We start from the raw sequence: 13445 nt of genomic DNA, 5'->3' as shown, positions 1-13445 counted from the left end.
ATACTTGTGAACCGGGTCTGCAGGGATTATTTCCCAAGAGCAAACATCAATCGGCAACACACGCCCACCTAAAGCTAGATTACTTCTAGTATCGTATTGGCACACTAAGCCTTACCTCGTAAGGAAATAGGTGTTAACATTCTTTTAAAACAATCAACACTACCTTAATGCTATATACATAAGTGAAATTCAGATTTGTCGATTAGCATAAAATGACAACAAATGTCGTATGGTGTTGATCTCGGTTCAGTTCTCTAAGAGATATTAGACACTATCAAACAACATTACACTTGCTATCTCGAGAATTTAAAAGGTGTACAGACTTTTTAAAACCACTTGGTACTCTGAACATGTAAGTCATTAAAGCTAATTATATTTATATCATCAAATTAGTTATTTACATTATCCCAGCAACATCTAAATTTATCAATTGCAAAACAAGTAAATTATCTTTCAAGCTAGATGTTTGATTTATTTCTTTTGGAACATCCTTCTCAGTTGAGGATACAAATTCCTCTACTATTTCACAAGTGTCTTCAAGTATTCTTTCACATTGCTCTTGAACCAATTACCCTCCGGCCTTCAATCTAAAGCCTCTCATATAATTAGCTCTACATTTTTGTCAAATTATCACTTTCACCCTCACAAAAATGCTGAATCACGAGATACTCTTTCCATGTCAACACAAATGATCAGATAGTCGCAACACCCATTAGATATGTATTTTACTTGATTTTCTGTCCTTTTTGATTTTGTCCCGTTTCCTTTTAGGCAATTGTGTTACAAACTCATTTTAACTCGTCTGACTTTGACTCATTTGATTGTTTAGCATATGTTTTTTACAATGTCCAATTTGAGCTATTTACTTTTATTCCAGAGTTGCATCTATTCTTCGTCAATGCGTGATCTTGTGGGCTATCTTCAAAACTCTTGAAAGAAATCATTATGCAACTGAAGATAAAATTGACGTATTATGTCAATAAGTTGCACAATCATCCACTAATATGATGTTATTTAAATCTGAAATTGTTGACCCGCCTTAAATACTTTATGTCTTGACCCAATGGGTAATTTGACCAATTATCCAATATGACACCTAACAGCACCATAAAAAGTAAATCGAATTTAACACACATAAGAGAAAAAATTGTATCAAATCTACTGAACAAAAAAAAAAAAAAAAAAAAAAGTAAAGTTTTTTCGAATGTGCAGTAAATTACTTGAAGATTCAATCAGTATTTAAAAGATATATATCAGGGGGCAGTGAAAGTAAATTATATTTTGAAAGGGTTTAAACTAAGAACTTATATTCACCAATGTAGATCACATAAAAGTTAAATATGTAATATTGTACGTTACATACTAACTAAGATGATCCACCCAATTTTCTCTTTGTTATAAAAATTCAAATAACATATAATTTTTTATAAGGAAACTTAAAAAGAAACTGCTTTGAAGCCTTATTTAGTAGTTCCGACTCATCCATATTGGCACCTACAACATCAATGGGAAGAGCAACATAGCATAGTCTGAAAGATGCATTTGTTGCTCTTTTGCTTTCTTTAACATCACATCATGTAGCAAAAAGATGGGAAATATTAGAACTCTTTACTCTAAGATGCAGCCACAATTCATATGTATAATCTCAAAGTTATTACCTCAAAATAGGAATTAAAGTAAAGATGCAAAACAAAACGCCTAAAGAAAGGGCTTGTTGACTGCCCGCAAGTGTGCTACTACTTGATATTGTTTTCGTTCCTAGAAATCTTCATTGAGCCCATTTCCTCGTTCGTTCTAAATCTGCATTAATAATTGTAACATACAAATGATGTAAATCTACTTGGGTTATATACACAATAATATAAATAACTATAATAAGTTAGTAATATTATTCATTAACATAAGTGTGTAAATGTTTTCTTTTGATTATTCTCTTTTGGAATATACCTAACATTAGTAACCAAAAAAAAAACTTGAGCTACCTCCAAACAAATAAATTCGATTATATGCAACCTAATATAACCTTTAAACAACCGGAGTGCACCTAGTCCTGAAATGGAGAGAAACAAAAGTTATCCAACCATACTAATAACCTTTGGCTATGTTTACATATTTAATCTTGAACTATATAAACCCAAGTTATGCCAATGTAGAAGATATATAAAACTAATATGCCCAAATTGAAGATCAAAGTGATATGTCAACTTTTTAAAATCATGTGTGCGATAAAAGGGATGCACCCAAATAGTAGTAACGTAGATTAATGAAAGACTAAATAAATTATTAACGAATTTTAGTCATAGAGATTGAATTTCAGTCATAGCTAACGAACTACAGACTTCAACAAAAACTGGAACAGACAGATTCGTAATGTCATTATAATAATCACGTCAATTAGTTGCTTTATACCAAGTTCAATAGTATTAACCAAAAGAAGTGAATGAAATAACATAAAGTTAACCGTAGTGCAAAGTAAAAAATTAAAGGGAACCACACATAAAGTAAATTTGATTGGATCCTAAATATAATGAACATCACAACAATAAAATGGTATGCATTGATTAAGCCTCATAACACAATAAGATCTTTAAACTAATTATCTAAAGTTTGAATTGGACTAAATCTAATCAACACATTGTTCAGTATACAAGTTCATCATTCATTTGAAATAAAATAGAAAAAGTAGATTACTAACACTTAAAATTGTAACAAAATTCGAAAAATAGTAACATAGGATATGGGTCCAAATTGCTACATTACATTTAACAACCCATATGCAGGTATAACAAATTAGAAGTTTTAAGTACAACATGAAAAATAAAATCTGAGTATACCAACAGATATGAAAATTGGGACCCATACCTATAAAAGTTTCAGGCACAGTTTCTTTGAAGCCATGGTAGTCAACCTAACCCAAAACAACCAGAGCAGTTAGCAGACCACGAGTTTTACAGATTAACCAATAATGCGTGATACAACTGTATTTCAACATAAAAGCCACAGATTAGGCATTGATGATAACTAATATAAACGAATAAAGTAAGCAGGAAATCAAATTGTGTAAACATGAAAATATCCAGAAGACATCCAAAACAGCCTTAATACCATATCCATGAATCGAATTTCACAACTTTATGTTAAATTACTTTGCAAACAAATTACAACTCTTAATAATTACAAACCAAGAGATAAACACTTCTCAAACACTTGTTTAAGTGCATATCATGTATCATCAGTATACTAATAAAAAAAATCATGTACAGTTACATATAAATAACCAATCTAATAAAATAATAGTCAGTTGATTGAACTAATTCCCATTCAAAAAAATCCACACAAAGAAAAGCGGCTACCATTCATTGGACATTAACCGCATGTCCAAAATTTCTAAATGGGTCAAAAACTCCCATTTACTATACATTAGCATCTACAACCCAAACGTGTCAAAGAGTCCCTTTCTTAACCGAAATAATAAACACTCATTTATAAAACCCCAAAAGTTGAAAACTTACATAAGCATATACAATAATCATGTTGATGCTAGCAATCACCCATTATGACACTAATTAACCCAAACGGGTCAGATGCCCAAACAGTCATCAGAACAACCTCTTATTATTTAAACTATACTTTTACTACCAATATTGTCACAAATCGAAAGAATAGCTTTTTAAGTTCTTTTACTAATAAAAACGTATTATTATTATATCAATATAATACCATCTAACATCTAACAAAGTTCAACATAAAACAATCATAATTTAAGTATAACTTTATTATACAAATCAAATGAATACCATATTACACTTCTTAAACACTTGTTTAAGAAGGCTCAATCACAATACTCATCACATGGCAATATATTAGTATTAGGATTATTTGTAGCTATAAATACCTTGTTAGATACTTATCACAACACTTTCTGCAATCAAACAGCAGCTCTGCACACAACAAAAAAAGAATTAAGAACTTAAAAAACTTGCTGTGATCACATCATCCTATATTTGATGATTTTGATCTGGTCCATATTCATAGAAGATAATGAAATGTATCAAACAAAAATAAGAAAAAAATTAAATGATTAAAAAAACCGTGTTGTTTTCAGTTGGAACAACGATTGTGCTTATTAAAAAAAGAACAATATAGTGTAAACTAACGTGAAGAAGTCATGGAACTTTTCGGAGCATACCTTCACCACCTCTCGTACAACTATGCAACCAAACATGAAATTAATTTAGTAAGCCCAGATTTAAATCCAATTATGGATTTAATTCATACAACTTAAGATACAATTGCAGTTTCAAGAACTGTTGCTACATTACATAATAGTTATCTGGATCTTTCGCACCTCATAACAACTGGAGTATTATCTATCGATCATCACAAAGCTTATTTTCAGGCTCCTGTAACTCTGTGATAGCCATAATGATAGAGATAGTATCTATGTTTTTGGTAAGGGGCATTCTGAACTACTATCAAACATAAAGATCTTCATCACTATAGATAGTGAGACAAATACAAAATGAATTTTAATTATATCACTATAAAAAAGCAGCTAACAGTCACTTCTTTTATGAATATGCATAGGTTTAATTTCGAATTAGATCAAGAAAATTATATATATCATGTACAAAAAACCTTGCAGTTTTTCAAACAATACGACAGCACAGTCCTTGGCTGTACACAGTGTTGATAACCTAAAATAATTCAACAACAACAAAAATTATTATAAACTTATAATTTTATAGTGAGAGATTCAACAACTTTGAAACATGCTAAACAATAACAAACAGGCAAAAAAGATATGTAATCTTGGTAATATCCAATCTATCTCGTTATCAAATACAATATTTATACAGCTCAGAACACACACATAAAACAATTATAACGGTGAACACTATACATATTTAAACCCTAATTAACAGTATTGACATCTAATTTAGTATATTTTGTGATTTCTCTTCAGTGTAAAAATAAATAACCAAACATGTAATCAATGATATTGTTACGAAAGTATTACCGTGCAATTGTGATGACAACGCTTTGAGATGGACTGTAAATTTTTATTCAAAAGACCAATCGTTGGCAGGAAATCAAAAAACCCACTGTTGAATAATAATAGCACATACAGAAAGACAATTGCTGCAACGAAGTAAAAAGAAAAAAAAAAAAAAAAAAAAAACCCTTAGTTAAATGATATCGCACAGACAGAAAATAACAAATTCCAACACCAAAGGGTTAGATTGCACACGCCGGAACTAAATCAAGAACCCTGGGTTAAATAATAATCGCACGAATAGGATCAGAAACCCTAGACGAAATCGAAAACCCATGCTTCAATTGCAATCGCTAGCACGGTAAATCAAAGCAGAATCTCCAATTTTGATTGTATGTGATTGAATGTAGGTTTGAGGGAAGAATTCATGATCGAATTTGAAGTTCGTATTTTTTTGCAGTGAGAGGAAATTAGGGTATTTTGCTATTGTTTGTTAATGAGATCAATTTTCTAGAACCTCTTTCTTGTACAATTAATCCCGTCCTTTTAAAGATTAAGGTTATTTTAGTCATATTATTATTATTATTTTATTATTATTACTATTACTATTATTACTATTACTATTACTTTACTATTACTATTACTATTACTATTATTATTACTATTACTATTATTACTATTACTATTACTATTACTTTACTACTGTATACTAAAAGTCACCCAAAATTTTTAGTTTTAGTTGTTTTTTTAATGTACTTTTAAGTTTCCATTCACACTACAAATGATCCCTTAAGTTTGGCTCAATTTACACCCCCACCCCTCAAGTTTACACTTTTCTAGGGGTAGAAAGTGTAAAAACATAATTTTATTAAAATAAAAGAAACTAATTTCACCCGAATTTTTAACGTGTCCTATCTTCTCGCTCGGTACGAGTTATTTCCGAGACCACCGTTCAACTCGAAAAAATCTAACGAACCCAACGGGACTAACTATACGCGAAACGGACATCATTAAAAAAACACTAAATATTTCGGGCTATATTTCATACATGTACATACACGTACAACACACAACCCAACCTATTAGATATATTAGGTACCAAACAACGTATATCCAAATTCGGCCGCGCGTTGAATACAACCGCAGCAACGCGCGGTAGAATTTTTTTCTAGTTATTTCTAAATGTTGAGATTATGAGGTCATAATCATGATATGGATATTTTAAGGGTCTAGATTAGATAGATGTTTAGGAATGGAAGGCTAGGATTAAAAGCTACAATTGTATATGACCTATTTTTGTGTTTGTTATTAATATTATTAATATTAATATTATATATAGTAGAGATAGCTTAAAATTTTATCAAAGAGTAGTATTAGGGTTTTAACAAAAAAATATAGAAACCTGTCCTTTTTTCAGCCAGGAGACAAACATTTGGCGAATCTTCATCGTGGTGTTTTTTGCAAGTCTGATGATTGGAAACTGTAACGACCCGACTTTTTCGACTTATATTTTTATGCTCTATACTTTCACGAATCTGCGTATATGTGCGTACTGAGCTAGTTTATGCTCTGGGATCTTACTTCATGATAATTACTTCCGTTAATGTCTTAAAACGTGCTATTAAGTGTTTAATCACTTAACTTGATCCTCGAATGCTTTGACGATCGTTAGTGTCACTTGTCGTTTAAAACGAGCTATGTACTTTGTACACTTTAAACTTTGGTCATAATTGGAATATTATGACTACGTAATACTAATTGTTATTTTCTAATGACAATTATTTGGCTTATTGGTTGCTTAATTACGCTTAGTAATTTACTAATGCACACTAGTTAGTCTTATTGGACTTTTACCTTAATGGACTTAGACCCACCCTACTCTAGTTAATGGACCATTAAATTAGCCCAACTTTAATGGATTTATGATCCATTAAGAAGTAGGACAAAAACATATGTTGCATGGAATCCCAACAATAAGCACCACCTTTAGACCACCACCATGCAAAAAGCAAAAGTTGTCCCCCTTGTCTCCCCCCTTGGCCGTCGGTTTTTGAGAAACAAACCACCACCTCCACCACTATAAATACAAGCCTTATTCTTTCATTTCACACTTGATCTCATTCTCATTTTACACACACTTGCTCTCTAATTTTCTCTCTAGTCTTTCCCACACTAAAATTGTAAGTTCTTAAATTTTCTTCTTCTTCTCTTTTTCTTCTTAATCACGACATCATCATCATCATGAGATCAAGCTTTTTAGCTTTTTGATCTTGTTATATCTTGTAGATTCAAACTTTGATTTGAATCCTTCAAGAACTTAAAATATTCAAGCTTTCTAGCTTTGGATCTTCATTACTTTGATGGATCTAAGCTTTATAGCTTAAGATCACTTTGTTTTTGTTAAAAGATCAAAACTTGTGTTTATGATCTTCATAAAACTTGAAGATCTAGCTTTTTGCTTTAAAGATCTTTAATACATAAAAGATTCAAGCTTTATAGCTTTGAAATCTCATAATTATTGTTAAGGGATCCAAGCTTTCTAGCTTAGAGTTTCATTACTTTTTTTGATCAAATTTATGTAACTTAAGGTCTTGCTTGTTTGATTGAATCAAAGTTTGTAGCTAAAAATTGTGAATAGAACTTGTTTTTGTGTTGAGACTAAGAACATGATGTAACTTTGGTTCATCATCCATCTAAAACTCTTAAGTGAATTGTATTTCTCCTTAGTCTTGACATGGTGTGTTGATGGTTGAAACTTGTCCAAAGTGTTGCTAAAACATCAAAGAGTTGTACACTTGAGGCTTATACGCATCAAGGATGAGAACCGTGATAAGCATCAAGCACCAAGAAACCCACCGGAGCACTTGTTTTCTGTTTTTCAGGGTCTGATCAGACTCCTGGGACTTCTGGAAAGTTGATTTCCAGATAGTTCGGTTCGAGTAGATGACTTTTCATTTAAGACTCGCCTAAATTCGATATACGGTTTAGGATTTATAGCCTTCCGAAAATCACTACGCCTTTGTAACGACGTGCTGAAATTTCTGACCTACTCGCGCTTGAACCGTCGCCACGTTCAAACGACATCGAGTTAGGATCTGAAAATTTGACAGCGGTAGACTCACATACGGAGCCTTGGCCACTGACCACGCGTCTTTTCAGTTTTTATAAAGGTCGTAGCAGCTGTCCGAAGTCAGCCCTTTGTTTCGATCTCTATTCTTGTTGAAAACTTACCTTATCCTTTACGTATGATGATGATGCTGATACTTAAGACTTCACTTATTTACTTTTAAACTTTTGGGGACGATTTATTGACTTAGTAACCTTTGACTTAGGTTGAGGACCTTTCGGACCGACTTACTACTTGCCTACATTTTCGTATCGACTTTTACCGCATATTTCACTGTGAGTTATATCTCCCTTTCTACTTTACTATTTTTGGGACTGAGAATACATGCGCTTTTTATGTTTTACATACTAGACACGAGTACTTAAACTTTATATATGTGTGGGTGACATAACGGCACAAAGATTCCCCTTAGCTCGGTAACGTTTAACTATTGGTTTATGAACCGGTAGACGCGAATCTTAGATATGGATCCATAGGGTTTGGCATCCCCACTCGGGCTAGTCGCACTAGCATTTAACGGGTGTTTAATACTTCGTAAACTTACGCACTCGCCAAATGTACTTTTAGGGGGTGATACTTATTTTAATTTGTTAAGTTAGTTACCGAGTGCCCACGGATAAGCATATACTTTATCATATTGATTTGGAATACTGATTTGAAATGCTGGTTGAAGCACTGAAATCTCGTGGTCTACATTCATTATTGTTTACGATCAAACTATAGCTCACCAACATTCGTGTTGACATTTTAAAGCATGTATTTTTTAGGTGCTTAGACGTTGTTGCTTCCACTGTTAGACTTGCTGTTATAGTCTTGGTGTTATAGACTTGCTATTACAGACTCGCCGTGTTAGCCTTCCGCTGCATTGTTTAGAGATGTCTCAATCATGGAACTTTTACTTTGCATTCACAACTTATGTTACATTTGAACAATGGCTTTGTAATGACCTTTGTGTCACGTACTTATGTTAATGCTTTCTATTCGTAGAAGCACGTTATCTTTTGTAAAACATTTGACGTTGGTAAAGACGTTATCTTTTCATGAATGCAAAATTTGTTTTAAAACAACATATAGTGTTGTGACCTTGTAATGATCCTGTTGTTGATGATCTGTACACGTTGATTTTGTACGGGGCATCACATTTGGTATCAGAGCATTGGTTGTAGGGAATTAGGTTGCATTAGTGTGTCTTGACCGAGTCGAGTAGGATTCACTAATATTACTAATCTACAACTTGTTCGTTTACTTGTTTCTGCCAAACTGCTGCATGCTACTGTTATATATTACTGCATGTTACTGCTTATTACCACTGCATGTGAAATGTCCCGTTCATATTGATTATAAACGTTCCATATTAATTGATTTCGTTGCGAGGTTTTGACCTCTATATGAGACGTTTTTCAAAGACTGCATTCATTTTTAAAACAACCATAACCTTTATTTTATCAATAAAGGTTTAAAAAGCATTACGTAGATTATCAAATAATGATAATCTAAAATATACTGTTTACACATGACCATTACATAATGGTTTACAATAGAAATATATTACATCGACATATGTTTCTTGAATGCAGTTTTTACACAATATCATACAAACATGGACTCCAAATCTTGTCCTTATTTTAGTATGCAACAGCGGAAGCTCTTAGTATTCACCTGAGAATAAACATGCTTTAAACGTCAACAAAAATATTGGTGAGTTATAGGTTTAACCTATATATATCAAATCGTAACAATAGACCACAAGATTTCATATTTCAATACACATCCCATACATAGAGATAAAAATCATTCATATGGTGAACACCTGGTAACCGACATTAACAAGATGTATATATAAGAATATCCCCATCATTCCGGGACACCCTTCGGATATGATATAAATTTCAAAGTACTAAAGCATCCGGTACTTTGGATGGGGTTTGTTAGACCCAATAGATCTATCTTTAGGATTCGCGTCAATTAGAGTGTCTGTTCCCTAATTCTTAGATTACCAGACTTAATAAAAAGGGGCATATTCGATTTCGATAATTCAACCATAGAATGTAGTTTCACGTACTTGTGTCTATTTTGTAAATCATTTATAAAACCTGCATATATTCTCATCCCAAAAATATTAGATTTTAAAAGTGGAACTATAACTCACTTTCACAGATATTTCCTTCCTCGAAAATAAGACTTGGCCACGGATCGATTCACGAACCTATACAAATATGTACATATATATCAAAGTATGATCAAAATATAATTACAACCATTTTTATTATGTTTTAAAGATTTGAGTGTATTAAGTCAGTTGTCCTCGTTAATAACCTACAACTTGTTGTCCACAGTTAGATGTACAGAAATAAATCGATATATATTATCTTGAATCAATCCACGACCCAGTGTATACACGTCTCAGGCTAGATCACAACTCAAAGTATATATATTTTTGGAATCAACCTCAGCCCTGTATAGCTAACTCCAACATTACTGCATATAGAGTGTCTATGGTTGTTCCAAATAATATATATACATGGGTCGATATGATATGTCAAAACATTTGCATACGTGTCTATGGTATCCCAAGATTACATAATATATTAGAATACATGTATAATACAATATAATTTAGCTAGGATATAATTTGTATAGATTTGGTAAACATTTCCCGTAGCTAAAAAGATCAAAAATATCCAATCTTGTTTTACCAATAACTTCTTCGTTTTAAATCCATTTTGAGTGAATCCAATTGCTATGGTTTCATATTGAACTTAAGTTTATGAATCTATACAGAAAAAGTATAAGTTTATAGTCAGAAATACAGGTTACAAGTCATTTTTGTAAAGGTAGTCATTTCAGTCGAAAGAACGACGTCTAGATGACCATTTTGGAAAACATACTTCCATTTTAAGTTTAATCAAGATTTTTGGATATAGTTTCATGTTCATATGAAAAATCATTTTCCCAGAAGAACAACTTTTAAATCAAAGTTTATCATAGTTTTTAATTATCCAAACCAAAACAGCCCCCGGTTTCACTACGACGGCGTATATCCGATTTTATGGTGTTCATCGTGTTTCCAGGTTTTAAATCATTAAGTTAGCATATCATATAGATATAGAACATGTGTTTAGTTGATTTTAAAAGTCAATTTAGAAGGATTAACTTTTGTTTGCGAACAAGTTTAGAATTATCTAAACTATGTTCTAGTGATTACAAGTTTAAACCTTCGAATAAGATAGCTTTATATGTATGAATCGAATGATGTTATGAACATCATTACTACCTCAAATTTTCTGGATAAAACTACTGGAAATGAGAAAAATGGATCTAGCTTTAAAGGATCCTTGGATGGCTTGAAAGTTCTTGAAGCAGAATCATGACACGAAAACAGTTCAAGTAAGATTTTCACTCGAAATAAGATTGTTATAGTTGTAGAAATTGAATCAAAGTTTGAATATGAATATTACCTTGAATTAGAAATATAACCTACTGTAAATAACAAAGGTTCCTTGATCTTAGATGATTACTTGGAATGGATTAGAAAGCTTGGAAGTAGACTTGCAAACTTGGAAGTATTATTGATTTTTATGAAACTATACTTATGGAATTTATGAAGAACACTTAGAACTTTAAGATGGAACTTAAGAGAGATCAATTAGATGAAGAAAATTGAAGAATGAAAGTGTTTGTAGGTGTTTTTGGTCGTTGGTATATGGATTAGATATAAAGGATATGTAATTTTGTTTTCATGCAAATAAGTCATGAATGATTACTAATATATTTGTAATTTTATGAGATATTTCATGTTAGTTGCCAAAAGATGGTTCCCACATGTGTTAGGTAACTCACATGGGCTGCTAAGAGCTGATCATTGGAGTGTATATACCAATAGTACATACATCTAAAAGCTGTGTATTGTACGAGTACGAATACGGGTGCATACGAGTAGAATTGTTGATGAAACTGAACGAGGATGTAATTGTAAGCATTTTTGTTAAGTAGAAGTACTTTGATATGTGTCTTGAAGTCTTTAAAAAGTGTAAAAATGCATATCAAAACACAACATGTATATACATTCTAATGGAGTCGTTAAGTCTTCGTTAGTCGTTACATGTAAGTGTTGTTTTGAAACCTTTAAGTTAACGATCTCAATTAATGTTGTTAACCCAATGTTTATTATATCAAATGAGATGTTAAATTATTATGTTATCATGATATTATGATGTATGAATATCTCTTAATATGATATATACATTAAAATATCGTTACAACGATAATCGTTACATATAAGTCTCGTTTCGTAATTCTTGAGTTAGTAGTCTTGTTTTTACATATGTAGTTCATTGTTAACACACTTAATGATATATTTAAATATCATTTTATCATGTTAAATATAGTGTATCAATATCTTAATATGATACTGATGTGTGCGAGGTGTACTAGGAAATAGTATTATTTTTACAACGAAATACTATTAAATACGATACAATTTTACACAAGAGATTTATTTATTTATAGAATGGATATACCTAAACCTTGCTACAACACTTATAGGCAGTGTACCTAATCGTACATTAATGTAGTTTTTAGTAAGTCCGGTTCGTTCCACAGGGAGACTTAAACTAGTTCAACGCTATATTAGTTTTAACTTATAATTGCAAAAATACAAAAATATAAATATGTAATATTATTATTATAAAGGGGGGGGGGGGGGGTTTACCGTTTAATGACCGGTTTGTCGATTTTAAAACTTTAGTCGCAGTTAAAACCTAATGTAAAATATTAAAAATAAATATAACTTAATTTAAAGCGTAAAGTAAATAACGAAAATAAAATTGCGATAATTAAAAAGTACGATAATTAAAAGTGCAATTAAATACAATGACAATAAATAAAATTGCGATAATTAAAAGTGCAATTAAATATGAAAATAAAGGAATTATGCTTATTTAAACTTCCGTAATCATGATGTTTGACGTGTTGATTTTAGTTTATTCCCATGGGTTAATTGTCCTTTGTCCTGGATTATTTAATATGTCCGTCTGGTTTTTGTTCATAACAGTCCATCAGTCATAAATATAAAGTGCGAGTGTCCTCGTCATTTTATCCTTATATCCGAAGTCAAATATTCCAACTAATTGGGGACTTAAACTGTAACAAGGTTTTATTACTTTGTTTAATAATTACACCAGGATATCGACTGCGTGTAACCCAAGGTTTTAATACTTTGTTAACAATTACGCCAAGTGTCCTTGTACATAATTTCACCCCTGTTTTAATAATTCCATAGACTACTAATCCATTCCCGTGTCCGGTTAAATGAACAATTAT

General features: G+C 31.6%; 1 long non-coding RNA gene across 9 annotated transcripts; it reads right to left on the bottom strand.

Annotated features, from left to right (window-relative positions):
• Positions 1 to 408: 408 nt before the first annotated feature.
• LOC139851932 (uncharacterized) lies at positions 409 to 5485 on the bottom strand. Of its 9 annotated transcripts, none has more exons than XR_011760814.1 (7): positions 4349 to 5008; positions 4158 to 4209; positions 3896 to 3941; positions 2863 to 2978; positions 1948 to 2050; positions 1659 to 1800; positions 1263 to 1560 (listed from the first exon to the last, which is right to left on the bottom strand). It is a non-coding gene; the product is annotated as an uncharacterized lncRNA (long non-coding RNA). The 9 variants fall into 9 exon arrangements; XR_011760808.1 differs by having other exon boundaries at positions 2863 to 2908; XR_011760809.1 differs by adding an exon at positions 5021 to 5485 and having other exon boundaries at positions 2863 to 2908; positions 3896 to 4697.
• Between the last annotated feature and the right edge of the window lie 7960 nt (positions 5486 to 13445).

Source organism: Rutidosis leptorrhynchoides, chromosome 6, assembly GCF_046630445.1.
Source record: "Rutidosis leptorrhynchoides isolate AG116_Rl617_1_P2 chromosome 6, CSIRO_AGI_Rlap_v1, whole genome shotgun sequence".
Lineage (NCBI taxonomy): Eukaryota > Viridiplantae > Streptophyta > Magnoliopsida > Asterales > Asteraceae > Rutidosis > Rutidosis leptorrhynchoides.
Note: the sequence above shows the minus strand (reverse complement) of the source record. Positions and strands in the feature narration are given on the sequence as shown.